This window comes from Leptidea sinapis, chromosome 9 (genome assembly GCF_905404315.1).
Source record: "Leptidea sinapis chromosome 9, ilLepSina1.1, whole genome shotgun sequence".
Taxonomy (NCBI): Eukaryota; Metazoa; Arthropoda; class Insecta; order Lepidoptera; family Pieridae; genus Leptidea; species Leptidea sinapis.
In genome coordinates, this window is record NC_066273.1 from 7,473,860 (window position 1) to 7,498,373 (window position 24,514).

The 24,514-nt window shown below is 33.0% G+C and overlaps 1 protein-coding gene across 2 annotated transcripts in view; it reads left to right on the forward strand.

The window, feature by feature from the left end:
* LOC126965942 (rap1 GTPase-activating protein 1-like) overlaps positions 1–24,514 on the forward strand; it is a 127,337-nt gene that overhangs the window by 26,762 nt on the left and 76,061 nt on the right. The window lies entirely within an intron of this gene.

Here is a 24,514-nt window from a genome sequence, read left to right on the forward strand (position 1 = left end):
TGTTGGTAGTATATATATAATATACTTCGACTCAACATAAAACCTCCCTACATTGGTAATCAACTAAATAACCTATGTAATTTATATCAATGTTAACACAATGTGATTGTCACGGAACTTTCTTCAGAGAACTATGAAACTTTATATCCAACATTTTATCGCGATGTTTCGTATTCGATGCTGAACAACGCTTGTGAGATTCCCATAACATATGCCCTCTTACTTCATCATAGTATACTCAAATTCTGTTCTCAATGATTTTCCTATGTCCAGTGCGTGGGCGAAAATAACTTTTGTTTTCCACAATAATATTGGCAAAATACAAAATTATACCGACATTAATAGTAGTACTAGGAGACCTCGAGCTATTTGGCAACAACAAACAATTGCCGTAATGCTGCCAAATACACAATTTGGAACGAAAGATAAGAAATGATCATTTTAAATACCTTTCTTTTGTTTACAGTCCGCTTGCCAATTGTCTTTAGATAAGAGATACGATAATCTTCATATCATTGTTATTATTGTTTTAATTTGTTTGTTTATTTTCTTAAAATTAATTGTAAACAGTTTCTCATTGTTTTTTTTTAATTATAAGTAATACTCATCTATATTGGTCTCACTCGTTAGTAGATTTAATTACCTTCGCCTATTATTACTATAATCAGTAATAACGAGTCCTAATTTATTATTGCAGACATCATTGGATAAGTATGCGCCTACTTGATCAATAATAATGTACTTTTCATTAATTTTTTAACTTGTTGGCCCTTAAATTTAGGTTTGTTACCCCGGAATTAATTAACGAAAAATTCGTATCATCAGGAATGCAAACGTAGAATATTTATTACTTAATTTTTTACTAAACTTTTTAATATTAAGTACTTTATTTTTAAATAAGCAAATCAAGTTACAAATGCGCCGTCACATCAAGTACTATGTTCTTGTATGGGGTTAATTTAAGTAATTTCATTTTATTTATGTATTTTCCTCGTATACAGTATATCAAAATATTATGTATTCTAGGAAAATATGCATAAATACGTTAAAAAGTGTGAACAGTATATCTTTGATACCAGACATAAACATAAAATTGCTATACCCAGTTTTAGAACCACTAAGGCAAATATGTCATTTTTGGAAATTTCAGTTAGATTCTATAATAAGCTCCCCACGACCATAATGGAATTGCCTGACAAAACGTTCAAGATATATATAAAAACTGTTTTAATGGCAAAAGGTTACTATAATATTATGGAATATATTGAGGATAAAAAAGTTAGGAGTACGGTACCATGCATATCGCGAGTCTCTGCGACCCTGTAGCATCCACTGACGTATTTTTAATTACTTAAGTAATTTACTTTTTGACGCTTTTGCGCACTTGTGAACATTTTATGACTATTTATAGATGCTTTTTTAGATGGATTTTTTCATTTTCATTTTCATTTATGATACCTACTCAAGGATTACTAACGTCTTCACTTTGACCTCAATTCATACAGCTATATCGCTTAAACCAGCCTGTCGTTTGAGAGACCTTATCGCATTTCCACTACACTTTTAAAGTGCTTCAAAATACTTTAAAAACCTTTCTTGAGCAGTTCGTCCAATGTTAGAAGTGCAAATGAAAATGCGTTACGCATCTATGAGTTTTAAGGTGTTGTGATAAGGTTTAGTATTCGTTAACAAAAGAAGGCCTTGAAACATGTATATAGGAATTAAAGTTTGTTATGTTTTTGTTAATTGTGGATAAGTACTATGAAGAATTCGTAATCCTTTTTTTCTGTGAATAGTGAAGTAATGACTGTCTTGGTTTTAGATGTAATAACATCAGTTTAATGTTCCATGGTTAAAAATGAACGATGGTTTTATGCACTTATTAACTTAGTTCATTTGTAATACCTCTCTAATGACTGCTATTAACATCTTTATTAATATAAATCCAGTGTCCTGATGTTTCTTTGTTTATCCAATGAACTACTTATGTAATGAACGAGAAAACTAATGAAATTACTTCATGGAGTGCAGTTTAGTCCAACTTAAGATCTAGGATAGTTTTTATTTCTATTTGGGACCCATAATTATTTTTATAACCAACTAGCTGACCCGGCAAACGTTGTTTTGCCATATAAATTATTTTGATCTTTTGCTTGCTAGTTGATAAGCGAAGGCGCTAGTTGTATTCATTAGTAACAATCACACTTCTTTTATATTTTGTATAATTCACACTATAGTTTTATAAATTATAGCCTATTTGTTATTCTGGTGTGTAAGCTATATTATTGTAAAGTATCATCAAAATCTATTCAGTAGATTTTGCGTTAAAGAAGTTCAAACATACATCCAGACATACAAACTTTCACATTTATAATATTAGTAGGATAGTAGGATATTTCATATTTTCTATGAGAGAATTTACTGACGCAAGGTTTGACAGTTCTGCATGAAACAATTTCATTATAACAAACAAGATATGTTATGAAATAATTCTTGATTTTATAAAATATTATTGAAAAATTCATAAAAAACAGTATTTGATTTATTATGTACAGAACAACGTCTGTCGAGTCAGGTAGTGGTTACCTTTTTTTTTTTAATTTACATACAAATGGCAGTATAGGTATGACTTAATGTAAAACTACTTAGAATACACACTTTTGTAGTACATACTCTGTTGTCATTGTATAGTAATACGGCTGTATGGGCTTGAACCCTTTGCCTGTTCCTGATTTTTTTGATTTCTTCGTCCATTATTAATGGAAAAAACTAACGAATGACGCAAACATCAGAAAATTATAGGAACCAACTTCACCCTGTTACTTTTGTGCAATAGTGATGGGCGCGCATCTTAAAATTTCACTCTCAACATTTTTTTATTAAAGCGCCTAAAGAAGTATAACTTCAACAATTGAGGTAAAAAAAATCTTCGACACTATTGTAATTGTATGTTGAAACATCCAAACAAATTAAGGCTAGTAGGGGCCAAGCCTTTTACGAACAGTCATAAAGTAGTAATGAACAATGATGTCACACCTGTAATATTATCAGGATTAGATACGAGTGACAGCTACATTGAAGGCCGTGTGTACGCAACCTTGCCACACAAGTAATGAACCTTAATTTGTATTGATTAATTAGTTAATGTATCAAAGTTACATGTTCTGTTATTAGGGTGGTTTTATGGAGGAAGTGTTAGTATTTCTAGAGATCCTTTGTACCTCTAATGATTTAACTACATTAAGATATTTCTACGACATCGGCCCTTCGTATGTTTTTCCAGATGATTGCAGCAGCAACTTTATTCAATTAAGTTTAAACTAAGCGCCATTCCAAAAATAACAATAATCGTAAGTAGAATTAGATTAATTAATTAGATTGTATAATAAAATACGCAATTATTTTTATACTTTTTAGTGCATATTATTATATCTATTTTTTGGAATAGTGTTTTTGAAGTCGGTTGTATTTTTTTTAATTTTGTTCAGTCAGAACTATTTCTACCAGACAAAGCTAAATAATAAACCTAAGTATGGCACGATTTGGAATAAGAACAAAACTGATTTCTTAAATTAAAAATATAATATTACTTTGGGAAAACTGAAATTTCTAGCAATTATATAACAATCATTATTGAGTTCTTCTTGTTAACCCCAAGTTCTTAATTATCATATCCTAGTAAGTTACAAATTGGAAACATTATGAAAAAATTAAAAAATATATTATTTTTCATTAAAAATAAAGCTGCACTTTCATTGCACTACATTTGCACGTCTGTTCTTCTATGAATGTCCAAGCAGTAGCCAAAGAGAAATGCCCTGAAATATGAGGTTAAGAGTTGACACAGTTTGACGAGATTCTCTGAATAGGCTGCATTTAAAATGCGTCTGCTTACTGTTCGTAGTGATATTGCTTTCAAGATAAAGTGCATGTTAGTGTAGGTATGTACCTGCTAGCTTAGAAGCAACTGAAATTTAATACGTCTTCTTACATAATATGTACGATACTTGTTAGGGCCTGTTCACACAAACCGGCTCCTATACGCTTGGAGCTGGTCGGAGCGGAGTAGCAAACTATTTCACATAGACCGGCTGAAAGTGATCTGAAAGCCGATGCGCTGCAATCAAAGAGTATGCGATCGGAGCCGGTCAGCTCTTCTTAATATTTCACACCTAGCGCGTTCAAGCATTCTTAATGACAAAAGCAGTGCACATGCAATAAAAACCTTACTACAAATACTAAAAACTTGGCCTTCAACAGACCCTTATACTCCCTTTTATTATTCCTTAGATACAAAGCAATATTGAAGCATTTATTCTGTAAATCGTAAAATTTGAAGAAATAATTAGTTGATTACCTCGAAAAAAATCCGAAGTTTTGTTTAAAAAATAAAATAAACCTGTAGTTAATACTTCAAGACCGCTTATCAAATCTTAAATAATTACCAAACAAGCTATTTTTTATAAAGGAACGCTATGCATTTTGAAATTATGCATCATTAATAGCTTTAAAGGTAAATACTTTTATAATAAGTCCCAGCCACTGTTCAGGCATTATCTATAAATAAATTTAAATGTTTCATTAAAAAATGGCTCTGTCGTAAATCCTACTACCTACTCTACAACTGAATATCTAAGTGATCGGACTGCCTGGGACTATAGATTATGATTATTTTATAGCATTAACAATGACAGTACAATATTGCATATTTTATTAAAAAGAGCGAAAAAAAGAATGCTTGGAGAGTTTCTTGCGCCGCTTCTTCTCACTCAGAGCGCCAATCGTTTCCGAAGCGGTGTGAGTAATAGAAATATGACATCAGAATGAATTCTAAAGGAATCAAATTTGAGAAAATAAATGCCTTTTTTGCCTTTCATGTATATATTATACCTATGTTTTAAATACTTTCACGGAAATGTTTCCTCCTTCCCGATTTCTTCCTTAGCTTTAGCTAACCGTTAGCGTTTGAAGCTCCCGTTTACCAGTGGGAGGCTCCTTTGCACAGGATGCTGGCTAGATTATGGGTACCACAGCGGCGCCTCTTTCTGCCGTAAAGCAGTTATAAATAAGCATTACTGTGTTTCAGTCTAAAGGGCGCCGTAGCTAGTGAAATTACTGGGCAAATGAGACTTAACATCTTGTCCCAAGGTGTCGAGCGCAATTGTAGTGCCGCTCAGAATTTTTGGGTTTTTCGAGAATTCTAAGTGGCACTGCACTGTAATGGGCAGGGCATATCAATTACCATCAGCACGTCCTGCTCGTCTCGTCCCTTATTATAATAAAAAAAACTCTTCTTAGTTTCCTAATAATGAAAAACCTTTGGATACCTTTAATATTAATATGTAGAGAAAGCTCGCAAGGCTAGCAAAAGAACCGTTATCAATTGTTTCACCCTCTTGTTTTTGCCGTACTGTTCCTTGTTGGTTGTTCATTGGTTGCCAAAGCAACGTATTCGTATATTTAACGAGGACCGATGAAAATACACTAATTTGATAAAAATTTGCGATTTGCAAAATAAGATTTTTGTTAATTTATATAATTTTCAACTATCGCCGATAAGGCAGGAATTGATGTTAATTTTAAATTTCTTTTCTATTTTTTAGTTCGGCTTTCTATAAAAGTTAGTTTTTTTAGTTTTTTTTTTAATTACTGTTTATTTAATGTAAAGTCTGCCAATAGAGAAATGTTTGTAATCTATTATGGATTTATCATTACAATAAGACATTAGTTTATTAATATAATTAAAATATATATTGAGATTTTTTTACTTACCATAAACCAGTCGGCTCAATATCGCTATAAAATGAACTAAATATATTTAAAAAATATTTTTTACGTTATAAAGTATGTTTTATATTTTTGAACTGAAAACTTTATTAAGTAGGAATAGAAGCTGTTCGATTATGTAACGGTACTTCGTAAGTCGACTAACGGCCGTTCCCAATATTCAGTCTATCTCTCGCTTGAGATAATAATCGTAACTATCGTTGACTTTTCTGTCCAATTAAACTTATGGACGGTAACAGCTCACCTTATCCGTACACGCTGTCTGTCAATGGGACGACATATAGCTTACCAGCGATAGAAGTTTATATGGAAATTGCAATTCACGCGTCCCAATATAAGGCGATAAGAATGACTTATCGGGTATATTGGGACAGCTTCAGATTATTGACAGCTAATTACTAACAGTAGAAGGTAGTAATTTATTGTAGTAGTATATTGGGAACGGCCGTAACACAGCCCGATTATTCAGAAATTATCAGAAAGAAAGAATCAGTCTAAAGACAGAAACAGAATGAATTATGAATTAATTAAACGTTGAACTGATAAAATCGTTTCGATTTATTTATACTACACATGGTAATGCGTATAGAATTTTCCTGAAACTCAACACTAATAATAATATATTAGAAATCTGTTATTAATTATAATTATCGTGTTCAGCATTACCATTATGTTGTAATAAATACGTCTATTGTTTTAAATAATGATTGTTTTATAATAATTTACTAATTATTATATGTAGTTAGGGAAATTACTGGGCAAATGATACTTAACATCTTATGTCTCAAGGTGACAACCGCAGTTATAATGCCACTCAGAATTTCGGTTTTTCAATAATCCTGAGCGGCACTGCATTGTAATGGGCAGGGCATATCAATCACCATCAGCTGAACGTCCTGTTCGTCACGTCCCTTATTTTCATAAAAATGGGCGTAGTAGCAGCACTTTGCAACTTCGCCTGCGGTATCTAGTTGCAGCGCAGCGGAGACCAATCCTTAATTTAGACTTGCAATGTTCCAATTAAATTTTGGTAGTTCAAATCGATGACATTACATTATATTATGACCTTTCAAATGTTAGACTTCTTACACATACATGCTTATATTTACACGCTAATAAGAATCGCTAACTCTCTTTGAACCTCTCTATTCACCATGAATACTTTACTTATGTCGAACCCCCTTATTCATAATAGTCTGCTAACATAAAGCATTGCTAATTCACACTCTGTCTTCTTCTATTGAGCTAAGTCAGAATGAGAAAAAACACTCCTTAGCGGCTGTTTTAAGTTAACGGACCATTATGAATAAGGGGGCAAGTGTTTAGTAAATGTATTTGTTTACTATATTGCAGGGGCGTGCATATGATATAGGCAATAAGGCAGTGCCTACCTCGTTGTAAACCTAAATAAATATAGCACTAGTGTAAGAGTTCATTTACTACCTGCGTCAGGCACTCTTAAGGTTGCATATACGAAGCAAGCAGCGCTTCATACAACTTATGTCGTACTGTCGGACTTAGGGACTACGCGCACTTATTCAGCTCTTTTCAGCTTTTGTCCATAGAAAACAACAATTTTGTATGGAGACGTGTACGCGTCGATTCAGCTTTCCGCGTCCATTCTGCTTTCGCGGCAAACCAGCATAAAATGAGGATAAATGTGTTTTTATTATGCGAATGCTATAGAGAGCGTTCGGCGCTGTTCCGCCGCGTACAGCGCTGTTCGCCGTCGAATGCGGCGGAACAGCTCTTTACAGGGATGGTTCGCGACTCCTTGTCGACAAGTATTGTTCCTGCATTGATTTGACGTAATCATTATGCACGCAAAGATTAAAGAGTGCAGACGTGATTTAAAGTTATTATTCTCATTCTTACGACGCCGTACGCGGCTGATAGAAGCTGAGCTGTATAAGTGTCACCAAAATCGTTCAGCGAAACGCGAATGAAGCTGAATAAGTGCGCGTAGTCCCTTAACCGCAACTACGACTAGTTAGATCTACAGTGCCTACCTTGCTAGAAAACCAATGCACGACCCTGCTATGTTGTACCCATGTTTTTGTTTTATCGACAAACGATTAGAAGTGCAGAAAACTTATTAAACTAATAATAACTAATTGTTAACGTTCTTTCTAACAAAGTCAAACAAAGGTCAGAGCGACAAAATCTACATTATCTAAAAAAATATTAATTATCAATAGGATTGATTGATTATCAATCCATAGGATTGATGTTTTGTTTTCTTTATATTATGTAAGCATAAATTAAAAGCTCTTTCCATCATAATTTTACTGACACTATTGCAAATGAGAATGCCATAAATTACTTTAATGCCTAATTAAATTATTATTAATAATATTTGTATGGTACTCTATTTATATTATTACCACATATTTCAGATAATGTTATGTTATTTGTGAAATAACATAGTCTGGGGAAATACTGGTATTTATGTGCGGTTTTCGTGTTTGGCTTCCTTAAGGATCATTTATAACAAATTCCCTCGTAATGAATTTCAGAATATATTTGTTTTGTTGCAAAAGTTTTAGACCAGCTGGGGTAATGTTTTAAATAATATGTCAATTTCAAGTTTTTAGGTATCTTTTGATAAAAATCCGTAGGTACTTTAGAATTCAAAAACACGTCCTACAGTTAATCTTTAATTATTATTAATTCTACTTAAAAGTGGATATGATGTTATATTACTTAACATCATGTTCATTCAGTTCCTGCCAGTGGGAGGGTTCTTTGTAGATGCCGGCTAGATAGATTATGAGTATCACAACGGCGCCTATTTCTGCCGTGAAGCAGTAATGTGTATGCGTGTTTCGGTCTGAAGGGCGCCGTAGCTAGTGAAATTACTGGGCAAATGAGACTTAACATCTTATGTGTCAAGGTGGCGAGCGTAGTTGTAGTGTCTCTCAGAATTTTTGGGTTTTTCAATAATCCTGAGCGGCAACGTTAATGGCCGTATCAATTACCATCAGCTGAACGTCCTGCTCGTCTCGTCCCTTATTGTCATAAAAAAAAATGCTGTTAAGTGATTGTATTGTTATCAAATGGTCGTGACTTTCATCATAAAAATCATATAAGGAATATTATGACACGAATTCTCTTTTTATACCAACATTAATATCCTCAGCGTAACACCATTATTACCTCGTATATGAAATTGAAAGATTACTGTGTCCCTAATATGCTAGCACGCGACATGATAGCGAATACAAATTTTGTCAGTTTTTGAAGTTATGATAAATAATGTAAGATTCTTTATTACTTTTTAACCGACTTTGAAATGGATTGTTCTCAAATTCGATTGGTATACTTTATGTATGTACACCGATTACGCTGAGATTTATGGTCAAATTTTCGTGATTCTTTAATAGTTTTAATTAGTTTGATGCAGAATGTTTGCCATTTCGTCCCATAAAAATTTGACATAGTTTGGCCCAGTAGTTTTCATTTTATGAACATTTTTATGAATATGAATATTATTGTTTACTTGGATGTTACTATAGTTTATGTACTGCCTTTTAGGGGTTTTCACTTAGTTTTATTGTAAAATATTTTTATTATTAACCCGTTTGCCGAAAAGGCTTAGGCTACCTGTCATTCATAGCTAACAAACGTTCTTCACGATATTTCAGTGTCTCACAAGTTCTTTATTGTTTAAGGCACTTAGCTACTTAATAATTACTATTTAATATATGACAATAAAAAGCAACGAAATCTTATAGTTTACCTGATTAATGATACAGGGAAAAAAAAATCAGGATAAAAGGAAAAAATAAATAAAAAAAGCTACGTTTGAAAAAACCGACTTCAAAAACTCAAAAGTATAAAATTACTTAATAGAGATTTCATTTAATACACTCTTATGTATATCTTATTCTTTTATATTAATAAAATACTATTATTTGTATGTGCTACCTATTGAAAGGGCTTAAGTCGGTGCCTGCCCGCTTGGGTTGTTTGGTTTCACACAAAGCTATCTCGCTCAAAGTCACGCGTGGCGAGTGTAGGTACCTGCTATTACATTTGGCTTGGCATTTTTTTTATATAGATCTTGTAGCAACCCTGCCAAATTCGTTCCGTGTAAATCACAATAATTGTATTATATTGTTAAACGCCTTTAAAAATTTATAACCAAAAAAACCTGGAAATTCTCCAGGGTCGTCCACACCCGAAGAAACATGAACTTTATTACAAGAATGGCAAATGTCTGGCCCTCCGTCCGCCTATGAGTAGTATAATCTATAATTATCTGAAATTTTGAATGAATTGCTGCTATAGCAACAAATAATAAAACATATTTTGATTTGAATTTACTCAATTTCAGAAGAAAGAATATACTTTACGTGCCGTGTAATAGGTTAGCTTAGGGTTAAGAATTTCTTTTATGTTATATTCAATGATACAATAAAATAGAGACAGTATACTAGGACTTACTCAGTACAGATATATTAAAGCTTCTTTGACAATGTAGGCTTACTGTTTTAGTAGTTTTTTTTCTGGTTATAGTAGTTTTTGCCTGGTTAGGTTTAATTAGGCTAAATTTTTATATGATTTAATAGATGGGCTAGGAGTTTCTTATCAGTTCTTCTCCCCATGTCAAAGCCAAAGGGGCTGATGGGACAAACTGATGAAGCTTCATGACAGATAGTTATGTTTTTGTATTTACTTATGGTAAATAAATACTTTTACAAAAATACGAGTAGATTTTTCATATGTTTTTTTTATTGCTCGAACGGTTGGCTCAGTTGGGAGAGCACTGGCACGGAACGCCAGAGGTCGTGGGTTCGAGTCCCGCATCGTTCTTAAAATTTGGTTTACAAATTTTGTTTGTGTATTTGAATACAGTTTGTAAGAATTAGAAATCCTAATGAATTTATAATGATTGTAACAACGTTATTGCTATTCACCTGTGAATTCCATCATACGAATAGAGTAAGCGCTGTTGAAAAGTTTACGTCGACAATATTTTTTATTGTTCATACAAGTTCATGCACAAATTCACACGATATGTCACTCTTTCAATACTTAATGGAACTCTGTGTAGGGTTGACACTGGTATGTTATAATATTGTTACAAAAAATATACGATTGGGGGCGAACTAGGCATGTTGGTATAAAGTGACAGATTAATGTAGCAAATAAGATTTGTTTTGGTGAATTTGAAGTAGTTAAACTAAAAAGCGTTTTAGAACCTGTGGAAATTACCTTTTACGGGAGATTATGCCCACTTTTGGATCAATAATGATGTGTAACAGGCAGAATTTTCGGGTTGGCAATTTGTTTTCTAATTTTAATGGTGCTAAAGATTGAAAAAAGTAAAAAACACGCCATAAACACTTACAATAAATTTTACTTTTTCCGACTATATTATGGAGTAGAAATAATTATTGGTTGCTTCATTTATATACATATTCATTCATTAATTTATAAACACTATTGATAAGTAGAATTTTCTTTGATTAACGCGAGTGTTACACATTTAATTAAAACACTTTTAAAGGATTAAAACGCGTGTAATTGTAACGGTTTTACATTAGAGTTTTGCGTTACAGTGTATATTTTAGTTAACCCGGGGTTACGGGGTTATAGTTTTCAGGGGGACATGTCTTCGACTGAAAACGAGATCTGGAAAGGTCTTGAAACGTCGGGTTAACTAAAATAAAAATGTAACTTTTACGCAAAAATCTAATGTAAAACCGTTAGAATTACACGCGTTTTAATACTTTAAAAGTGCTTTTTTTGACATCATAGTTCACGATATATGATTGCGTTTTGCTTAAACGCTTCAAACATATCTGTTGTCTAGGAATTAGTTCGGCTCCTAGCCAGTACCGACTTACGTAGTAGCTATGGACCCTATTATTTAACTATTGAAAAGTGCCAACCCTAAGTCGTGTCAATGAACTTCGATCGTAGACAATCGGCAATAAGTATAGTTTCACCTCTGATTCCCATGTTGTCATTATCATTGAAACTGCAGTAATTGCGGGAATGTACGATTTCAATCATCGTCTTTCGGCGAACTATATGCATCATTCAATGCTGTGAGATGAATTTATAGGCAGCTTGAGAATTTAGAGAATACACAATTGTCAATACATCTATTGTTTTATAGTTGTGAGAAGCATTCATCTTGAATTCTTTAATAAACCTGGTTATGATAAGTATAAACTAGGTTTTATACCTAATACCCTCCTAGCAAGTCGGGGGTAACGATTTTACACTTAAAATAACCAACAATTTTTTTATGTCAGTCACTAAAATACTACATTCATTGTGTTATCTATACATAAAATAAATTAGGGACCTAGGTTGACCCATTCGCTAAACAGAATCCTAAAATGTTAAAATGTTTTCTTCTATAAACTATATTTTAATATATTCTGTCCACCTCGCATTCGTTACAAAATCCGTTTAATGCAGGCTTTAATTAAATAATGTCTGTTGTAAGTGTGAGGTGAGAATTTAAGAATGCAATTAATTTAATGTTATTTTTCAGTTACCGTTTTTAAACTGAAAACAGAATATTTTAAATTCTTATTTAAACTTTTTGGCTTGGTTCTCTGGCGTTCACTGAGACATTTTAAATTATATTTTTTAGTTTCACAACATTAGCAACTAAACAGTTTCGATATCTTTATATAATAATATTTTACTATATTTTGTCATACGAGTGCAAATCTTCAATGAATAGTTCGGAAATGATGATTTCTGTTACATTTTAAATGTTTTATATATCTTATATATAAAATTCTCGTGTCACAATGTTCGTTCCCGTACTCCTCCGAAACGGCTTGACCGATTCTCATGAAATTTTGTGAGCATATTGAGTAGGTCTGAGAATCGGCCAACATCTATTTTTCATACCCCTAAATGTTAAGGGTGGTCCACACGAAATTTTTTATTTTAATTTTTTTGACATTTTTTTATAAATTTGTTTTATTATGAGTTAGCATTAAAAATACATACAACTTCAAATTTTCACCCATCTACGATGAACAGTTACTTTTGTATCGCGATTTTAATATCGGCAATACAACGTTTGCTGGGTCAGCTAGTATACATATATATGAATCCAGGGTCCTGATGTTTGTTTCCAGTGAACTCCTAAACTAATGAACGGATTTTAATGGGGTTCACTGCATGAAGTGCAGTTTAGTCCGACTTGAGAGATGGGATAGTTTTGATTTTGATTTGGGACACATAATTATTTTTATTTTCAATATTTGTTTTGTATGGAAATATTTTCTACAATGACCTATGTATAGAACGTCATTGATTTTCTATAAGAGAATTTATTGACGCCCGTGCGTAAATGAAATTGTTTCTCAGCAGAACTGTCAAACCGATAGTATTATATACATTGTTATAATTATTTATGCATCTGTTGTGTAATAAGGGGTATAAAAACACGAATGTGGGCCTATGATATGTATGATAATCTCACTATAATATCACATGAGTGTTTTAATACCTAAATATTAACAGTTGCATACAAGACTTCGTCTACACCCATAATATGCATCCTCTATAAAAGATTCTGATAGCTTACCATAATATCATCCAAAGGAGTGTTATTATGAAAACGGATGATATAATGTTATACTGAATTTCATTAAACTTTTTGGATGATGTAATGGTTATTAGGACAGTGGGTGTTTTAATGTTGGCAATAGCCAATAAGCTAACTGTTTTAGAATCTTATATAATAGAAGATTTAAAGTATGGGTGTAGATATAATGCATTTTCTTGTAGTCTTATAATTAAGTTGCATTCCTTGTAAGCACCAAATCTTTCAAATATAATATTTAATATTCAAATATTTATTCCCTCTGTTAATTTAGGTCAGAGAGACGGGATTTCATCAGTGTCCATTCCTCGTTATCTATCACATAAACGTTGTTAGTTATATAAGTTTTATTGAACGTTACTATCGAGAGAGTAACTAATTAAAATAACAGTGATTTTATAATGCTTTTATTGCATTTTGTGCACATTGTCAAGGCCTTTTTTATATTTAGGGTTTATTTTGCTTTGAAGTTTAAATAAACCTTTTATTCCAAATAATTTAGTTAAGTTGGTATTTCTTATAATAATAATAATATTGAATCACTTTTACACAAATTATCTTACCCCAAACTAGGCTATGGGCAACAAGACAATGATATATTTAACACAATATACTTACTTAAACATACATAAATATAAATTAACATCCATGACTCGGAAAAAACATCCATATTCATCATATAAATTATTGCACCTACCGGGATTCGAACCCGGGACCTCTAGCTCAGTAGTCAGGGTCACTAACCAATTGGCTATATGGGTCGTCAAATTACATTACTTATGTTTACAACTGCACCAGCATTACTTGATATGATAGAACCAGTAACCCTTAACTTGATCCATTGAATATTCGGAAGAATGAACTCAAAGTCATATCATGCATTCGTCTCTACAAGACTACAGTTTTAACACATGTGAAGGGATTTTTAGATGTATAAAGACGAACATTACATCCCGAATAGTTCCACACGTCAATTATTATGAGTGCTTTGAGATGTGGCGTCTCTTTAGTATACGTTCCATTACAGATAGTGTCACGAGGCGGGAATAATGACGTTATTCTCATACCAGCCACGACATGAGTATGTACCTCCCAAAAAATCGCGTAAACCTTTCTAAAGAGCTGGCAACGCTCCTGTAGTTCCTCCGGTGATCATTTAAGATCAAGTGACTCGTACGCTCGTTTATCCTCCGCTTTCATAAAAAAGAAACAGAGGACGCGGAGATCACTGACCATCTGGTGAGTCCAAAAGTTAAAACCATAGAAATCATAGAAAAGCAGGGAGTAGAAATTGTATGTAACGGAGGTAATCCCAGAAGCGACGGAGGACCACTCCTCCGCAAGGAATTTGCGGGGGACCACTGTCGCTCATATATATACATAAATTACATTGCTTAGTACGCTTGCAACGCCCCGGATATTAAGGGACTTGTGCAACAATGGTGTGCAGAATGACGGCAATATGAATGACATATATTTTATCAAAAGAAGTAGTTTAGTTAAAAACAGATTTACCGATAAAATGTAATATTTTAATTGTATAAGTTGCGTAAAATTGTTTAATCTTTTAAAGTGGATTGTGTGGTATTTTATAATAAACTCCCAAATGATATTAAAGTATTACCAATTCACTAAGGCCTATTATAATGTGAAAGATTATTTGAATGATTAAGATAGTTGGGATTAATGTTTTTTAACTTATTGTTAATGAATATTGTTATACTCATTTGAATGCTACTTTAAATTTTGTACTTCATCCTGACTTGCACTAAATAACTTATAAAGTTTTACAGTGAATAAAGATTTTTTTGATATTGAATTTGAATTTGATGCAACCTTCTTCCGGCACTGGTCGACGGTTTCCCGAGGGTGACTTGCATAGCCGTATTAATCGTTATAACAAGTAACATCATCGTTATGCAGAAGCTGTACATAGCACAAATTTATCCGCTTAGAAACATAGTAAACTTATCCTTAACTTAGCTTTCGATGTATGATAGATACTAATAGATAGATATACTGTGATATTCCATTGTACAATGAGTCATTGGTGACTAAGGTCTATAGAAGCACGACGTAGGTCAATCATTGCGAAACCGAATTACCAAACAACTTAGACCATTATTATCAGATTCAATAAAGATACGCTGATGTAATATTTGTTCCTCCGATTTCGAAATTTTTTCTCGTATTTACATCATCTCTTTCATAGTATTCACTTTAAAACATTGAATCAAGAGCCTTATTATTACAATATGTAAATAATTTGTTACTACCCTCACTTCTGGGATTAATTACTTGGATAAAATGAAGCCAAAAGCTGAGAGTTGAACAAGATATAATATACAATTATTAACAAAAATCGCGAAAGGTCCCGCATCGTTCATAAACTTTATTTACGTAATTAATCCCAGAAGCGACGGTAAGCACTTCAACAAATTGTTTAGATTTGCAAAAGCGACATCTCAAGTCAGTTTCTTAATATGCAAATATTGGTTTTGAGCAGGTTATCAACTGTAAAGTAGATCCTGTAGATGAAGCCACAATCTAAGAGTTGAACAAGACATATACAAGATTTATCAACGATACGTCTCTCGAACGGTTTGCTCAGTGAAAGAGCACTCGTAGAGAACGCGAGAGGTCGCGGTTTCGAATCCCACATCGTTCATAAATTTTATTTGCGTACTTAATACCAGAAGTGTGGGTTGCCACTTTAAAAAATTATAAATTGTGTAGTTTTGCAAAAGCGATTCAATTTCCTAATATGCAAATATTGGGGTTGAGTAGGTTATCTACTGTAAGGAAGATCCTGTAGAGTGTGGATGAAGCCACAATCTGAGAGTTGAACAAGACATATACAAGATTTATCGACGATATTGTATAATTACAATATATATTCTTAAAACTACTTTTTAAATTGTAATATAATCGCTTTATCAAAATACACTGTAAATTCATCTACAAATTAACTTATTACTTCTTAATTGTCGTCGTTTAGTCTCAATTTTGTTGCAATGTATCCCAAGTAGGTCTACGCGTGACTCATTAATGGCCAATCTATTTCTTAACTCACTGACTTAAGACTCATATCACGTCAGCGTATGAAGTCATAATTTGAGCGCTTTGCTGCTTGAATAAATCAAGCTGTCAGTGGAATGAGAGACAGTCTCAAACGTTTGCAAATAGAATATGCAATGATACGTGCAATACTCTTTTGTTCCCGAGTTCAACGCGGGTTAAGTGCGACAGTTTTTAAACACAAGTAGGTACTTCTCGTCCACCAAACTTTTCACAGTCGAACACAGTGTCTGGCTTAGAAAAAAATCTATGGCAGTTGTATAAGAAAAACTCGATTCAATTAAACAAAGAAAAATCAATATATTTCTGTTGCTTAATTAGCTGTGAATTTGTTATTTTTTTAACGTGATAACCCACACTTCAGGGATTAATAAAATTATACAAAATAAATTAAAAAAAAAATTATGAACGATGCAGGACTCATACTCGCGACCTCTCGCGTTCCGTGCGAGGGCTCTTCCACTGAGCCAACCATTCGATTGACTTAAACTTCATAAATCTTTATGCGTCTTTGTTCAACTCTCAGGTTGTGGCTTCATCTACAGGATTTACTTTACTGAATAATAGTTAAATTTTAAAAACAAATTTTTGTATCTGTAAAATGAAATTTCGGAAAAAATATGACATCAATGTATAAAAGTTTGACAAAACAAATTAGTTCAGTATTGAAATTACTTTAATTATGAATATTCATTCACATGATATAATCACATACTTAACATGCGATTTTTGATGAGTGTTCCTCCTGCAAGAAACTGGGAATAAGGTTCCTTACGCGGTGCATCGACTCACCTAAAAAGCCAAAGGTACAGAGTTTCCACTCTAGTTGCAAAAGAGTTTATGTAAAAAATATCAATGTACTTAATGAGAGGTCAGTCTACCCTTGTGCCTCCACGCACCAGAACAGTATTTGTAGCCAATTCCACCATCCCACGCGAAAATATAGTATAATAAGTACAGCACCATCGGTTGATATCCACATTACTTCGATTAGCAAGTTTCGAAAGCTAGGTCCAGCGAAGTCAGCCAATCATACAAGGTTTGACTGTCAGTTTAATTATTTTTTTGCTTAATATTTATTTTCTCCCAGTTTTCAATACTTAGTAATGTGTTTGGTTTTTACATAGATATAAGATATATTTCTGTATTTAATCATCATAACCAGTGAAGTTAGCCCAAATTAGTTAAAAGTGTCTACTTATTCTATGCACTGTCTGCTTTAGAATAATTTTATATCAATCTAATCCTGTGACTTATTCTTCTTTGATAAAATACATACACATAAATATCAATAATATACTCTATTAGATAATCGAATATTTTATCTGCATTCTTAGTTGTATCTACAAGAACCATTACTTACCTATCACTATGCAACGTGTCATTTCCAAGACCAACAAAGAAATATTAATGGGAACAACTTATATTATGCGCCTTTTTATCTTTACTATCTGTTACTACATTAAGATTACTTAATCTCACATCACATTTAAATATAAATGGATCAATTAATTAAATTGGTTTCATAATAGTGTATGTGTAGTGTAATTGTTAAATTAATTAACTTGTTTGCCTTTTAACATCACATTTTACGCGAGACGCTCCGCAAATAACAATTCTCTAACATTTGTAACTGGAACAAATTAATTATATGCCTTTCTTTATCCAACCTCAGCATGTACTTAATCTTATTAATTACATCGCGTTCCATTTTATTGTGCTACGGCTTAGATGGCATGTTATTTGACATAAATGTCTGAATCCAATTTAAAGAGACCTAATTTATGGTTGATTCCAGCTTCTATCAGCCTACGATTTAGGAGTTCTTTGGCTTCCGTTTCTTTTGTTTAAATGTATTTTTTCATGTTTTGCAACAAATGCAGATATATTTAGGGACTTCATTTGATAGTCAATCGTATAATCACTTCGGAGAAATCTTTTAAATACGCTGCTTTTTCTTGCTGCCTTTTTAACCAGCTTTTAAAAGTCGAGTTTTTATTGAAGTTTACGATTTCTAAGTGCTTGAAACTATTAATAAACTCGGTTAGCAGAATATTTATGCTAGGATAACTTTTCTACGCTCATAATTTGATTGTGTTTTAAGTATTTTTTTTAGTTAGTGGTTTGAAATATAAAGGGCAAAATCATTACTCGTAAAATTCGAAACACCGTTACCTATGATGATCTTTTTAATTTCCGTGTCTGTTTAAAACCTTACTTTGACACCAGTATGACACTTTTTATTTTGCTCTCAGTGAGTGCATCTAACCGAGACGATAGCTCGTAGGCGACCGCACTATAAATAAAACTGATGCATCGCGACCTACTTAGAAAAGTTTACGACGTTCTATAGATTGGATGCTGCAATAAAACTACTTTGATTTTATCTTTTTTTTGCAGTTGAGCTTAGTTGGAATGAGATGCGTAGGTACTCTTTTGTGGTGACTGACTGAATAGAGAACAATATTTGATTAGAAATTCAAAGATTAAATTTTGTTTATCTCTGTAATATGCAAGACAGTATTCAATGGGATATTCTACATCTACTTATCGTTTAACAACGTTTTTATTATGTACAATTATTATTTTACGAAAACATCAAGTTTTTAAACTCTCTCAACTAAGAATCCTATTACAAAGACTTAGCCGTCTGTCCATTTGTCTACGGGCTGTATCTCATAAATACAATAGTGAGACAGCTGAAATTTAGACAGAGTGTGCATTACAATAAACTCATCAAATAATAAAAAACAATGTCTCGTTGTTCGCTTAGGCCTTAGTGAATATAGTTGTATTACGTTTTATTGACCCATCTTGATGAAATTTTCATGTTGTCGTGTAGTCTTCACTACTCATCGTTTTTGAAGGGAAAACTAATTTAGCGGCGTTGAGCACTTTCCTTGGAATGGGTGTAAAATATTGAACTCGCGTCAGGACACGTGACCTGATCGAAAATTCGTAAGACAGTCGTGGAAATCAGGGATGAAAGTTGATTTAGAGATAAACTTTGTAATAGTTCTGAAATGTAATTTTTTTTTAATGTCAGTAAAATTATCATTTTTGTGCTCGATAGCGTAATAAATGAATATTGTATTTAACTACATAAACGCTAGTACTTTTATACTGATAAATAAAGCAATTCTAGCGAAATTGTTCCCTAACCATTCCAAAATATTCAAAAATGCACAACGTTAATGTTCAAGTTTACACTTCTGCCTGCACTCCCGGTGTACAACTCGTTATTGTTTTTTTTTTATTATGTGTAAGTACTAGGTTATATTCATGTATTTAAAATTATAAAACTACGTTCATCAAGCTTCTGCTGTAACTTGGAGGCTAAAGTGAAAACTTTATATCATCTGTTGCTAAGAGTTTCTCTTATACCGAGCCTTTGTCTGTGCGATATCTAAGTTTTTATCTTCTTGCATTAACGACTGGTTACAACTCAGAGAAATTCATTCTTCTTTTGTTTAACGTTCAAATGCATCAGTTTCTTATTGCATTGAATTTTATTTACGGCCGTTCCCAATATACTATCTACAGAAAGAGATAAATTACTACCTTCTACTGTCAGTAATTAGCTGTCGATAGTTAGAAGCTGTCCCAATATACCCGATAAGTCATTCTTATCGCCAGTTCACTGTTGCAATTTCCATATAAACTTATATCCCTGGTAAGCTATACGTCGTCCCATTGACAGACAGCGTGTACGGATGAGTTAGCGTCGTAAGTTTATTGGGACAGAAAAGTAAAGATTTTTTATCTTAAGTAGGCCACAACCGGATATAGACTGAATATTGGGAATGGCTGTTAATGGACTTAGTTTTTAAATTTCGAATTTTGAATTAGTAAAACAATGAGTTAAACGATTTTTTGGCTATTGTTTTTTTGTTTACCCTGAAGATCATATATGGGTTCGCTTTTGTGATAGATTCCGTTTCATATAAGGAAATCCTCATTTGTATGATTCACATTCTAATTAAATTCATATCGTTCTGTCGTAAGAGGACAATTATTATAAACAAATGCCTCAACAGGTGACGAGATGAGTTCATCAAATATACTATTTAATAATTCGTCTGCTAAATACTGAATAATTATGTATATATCTACTTTTATAGCGATAGAAATGACTGTACAATATTGTATATTTTTATTAAAAAGAGCGGAAAAAAAAGAATGCTGAGAGAGTTTCTTGCGCCGTTTCTTTTCTCTCAGAGCGCCATTTGTTTCCGAAACGGTAGTAGTATCTAGTATATTAGAAATGACATCAAAAAGAATTCTAAAGGAATAAATTTTGAGAAAATAGATGCCTTTTATGCCTTTTCATCTCCATAAGATTCCAAATATTATTTAAATTTATTGGTTACTAGCTGACCCGGCAAACGTTGTTTTGCCATATAAAGTATAATTCACGCGATAGTTTTATAAATAATAAATAGCCTATGTGTTATTCTGGTGTGTAAGCTATATTATTGTAAAGTTTCATCAAAATCCAATCAGTAGTTTTTGCGTTAAAGAAGTTCAAACACACATCCAGATCTACAAACTTTCACATTTATAATATTAATAGGATGTTTCCATTCTTGTTTAATACGCAGAACTCTTATAATATATTTTTTTGTGTTTAAATTGACATTCACTTGTGACTATTTAAATTTGCCGTAAAAGGATGGTTCAGCATTTTAAAAACCGGTAATGTTTATTGGTCCCATTGCTACCCATTGCAACGAAACTTCGCAAAGATATTTAATATTTTTTCCAGTATTTAGGTACTATACTTACATATATTGTCATTTGTACATGTATGATATGAGTTTAATACAATATCTGTACATAATTTGGATTATATTCTACAGTTGATTAGTTTATGGTAAACTTTCAATCGCGCTTTGCCTGTAATAGTATATGTCTTGTAGTTAATAATAGAACTTTTAAGAGTATTCATTGTTTTAAATATATTTTGAGATATGCAGAACTACTAAAGGTTTTTTTGTAACCGTTCGCAAAAATTTGTTTAATAATAATTGTCACAGTTACAAACGGATTATCTTTTCCTAAATTAGGCATATTAGACAAGTATAGTACCATATAACGATTTATTTAATTCAATATGCATATACATATTTAAACCACTGGGAGGCCTTTGCACAGGATGTCGGCTAGATTATGGGTACCACAACGGCGCCTATTTCTGCCGTGAAGCAGTAATGTGTAAGCATTACTATGTTTCGGTCTGAAGGGCGCCGTATTTAGTGAAATTACTGGGCAAATGAGACTTAACATCTTATATGATAAGATATACCAAATGTTTAGTTTTGCTAGTTTCCCTGAATAACAACTCTGCTAGTCGATGTACCTAGTTTAAAAAAAATATAATAATGACCTTTATAAATATAATGATAATTTATTCATAATATATAATATATGATAGGGGTCCCGCGTTTAAAGGCCAGTAGGTGCAAACATTTGTTCGATGAATATGGATGTTTGATTCCGAGACATGGATTTTTTTAATGATAATAAGGGATGAGACGAGCAGAACGTTCAGCTGATGGTAGTTGATACGCCCCGCCCATTACAATGCAGTGCCGCTCAGGATTCTTGAAAGACCCAAAAATTCTGTGCGGTACTACAACTGCAAGATTTTCAGTCTCATTTGCCCAGTAATTTCACTAGCTACGGTGCCCTTCAGACCGAAACACAATAATCTAGCCGACATACTGTGCAAAGGAGACTGGTGATGTACATATACATTATATATCTCGACTAACGCGCGTCTGCTAACCGGTAGCTCACATAAAAAAAAAGAAGAAATTAAAATCATCAAGGTTATTGAACAGCCGATCAGAAATGATCTCGGAACACGCGATCCGAGTGACGATATGGATTGGTACAATTATGAAACAGTAGTGCTGCCGTATCAGTTGCACTACTTATATTACATAGACAATGTTGCAAAATAAGTGGAGTTATTCTAGATTTATCAATCGTTACTTCACAATCTGAATGAAGTATTGTATTAAGGATCACCTACTTCCGGTGTCTATCTAGAAACATATTGGAAACATTATATCTCATAAAACATTCATCTGATTATAAATAAATCTTATGTTACGGCCGTTCCCAATATACTATCTACAGATAGAGATAAATTACTACCTTCTACTGTCAGTTATTTGCTGCCAGTAATCTGTAGCTGTCCCAATATTCCCGATAAGTCATTCTTATCGCCTTATATTGGGACGCGTGAATTGCAATTTCCATACAAACTTCTATCGCTGGTAAGCTATACGTCGTCCCATTGACAGAAAGCGTGTACGGATAAGGTGAGTTACCGTCGATAAGTTTAGTGGGCCAAAAAAGTCAACGATAGTGACGATTTATATCTCAAGTAAGAGATATTATACTCAATATTGGGAACGGCCGTTAGTCGACGTAAATGCTTTTTGGAGAAATCTTAACAGGGTAAATGAAATACAGTATTAAATTGATTGATTGACGCTAGTGTCACATTTACTTAAATTAAGAATTTAAACGCGAAATAAAACACAAATGCTACTTTTACTTAAACACTTACGAACCTACAAATAAACATGGTATTAAGTTATACCCGAGAACAAACTAAGAATATGTAAAATGTTGACTATATCGCTGACAACACTATCAATACAGTGATAATTCTGAAGTTTTCCGAATGTCAAGCAGCCTTGCAAAAAAATGCGGGAAACGTTATACGTCAAAATAAATCAATCATAGGCAGAATTTCTATTTGTAAACATTTTGCATACTCTTGGTTAATGCTCAGGTATAACTTTATGCCAATTTTATTTGTAACGCCGCTTATGTAGAACCCTTAGAAAATTTATACGTCTAGATAGAGTTTCTCGCTGTTAGACAACCGATAACAACAGGCCAGGCTTAATACCTTAGTGTGTGTGACGAGTGACGTCTTATACACGCGATATGTATGAGACTTTATGTTAGTGTGCGTGACTTGATGAAAATATAGGTTAGTTCAAAACTTAATTTTTTTCGACGTTTTCACAGCTGTCACAGTCTATCTAGACGTATGAATTATTTAAGGTAGTAATAGAGATACAATTACACGCGCTTTAATGTTTTAAAAAGAATGTAGTTGAAATAAAAAGCATTGTTTCTCATAATACCCTCAAATGAAATACAAACCGCAAACAATAGTGGTTGCTGTAAACTGTGTGTTTAACGTTTCTAACATTACGTTGTATCTTTGACGTAACTGTTACGGTTAAAGCTATCGTCATTTGAGGTAAAAGAGGATTCTATTATACCCTTCTAGAGTGCACAACCCCGAAAAGTGTCCATTTAAGGACAGAAAACTACCTGGCTCTTTCAAAGCCATTATTAAAATAGGCTGACCGTAGTAAAATAGTGAGCCGCCTACACGCTATGCATTTTAGACTGAAATTACTCTCATTAAGGCTAGTGCTCACAGCGGCAATGTTACGGCAAAAACGTTCCCTGTACCATTATGTACACTAATCTTTATGAAGCTATTCAACTTTGGTTACGTATATTATGTTGTTGTACGCTTTAAAAAATTTGTAATTCTAATAATTGTCGGGCAATTAAAGTTGGTGAATCTGTTATGAGAAATTATGAACGCAAGCCGCGCTTCGTTCATAATTATTGTTGTAATTGATGTGGTTTTTAGAGACACCTATTCTGTTTTTTAAGTGTCTCCTTTAGTGAGCTGTCACGCTCAGCTATGTAATGCTCGTTCAGGTTGTGAGTTCATCAGTTCAGTTAAATGAAATTTTCACTTGTATCTCGGTAATGCACACAGCTTTAAATAATCTACATCTAAATTATATTATCAGTCATGTGCAAGTTTCTTATCAAGGTTTCATTAACTAAATCAATATTTCTAAATTTAATGCGATTGTTTCTGACACTTGCGAAGTCGTAAATCGTTGGTATGCCTGTATCGGTCGGTATGTCACTAAACGCGGAGAAATACACGATTCAATCTTTTCATCTCAATTTGGCGGACACAGCAGTACATTATCGGAGCTGCAGCCTACACGG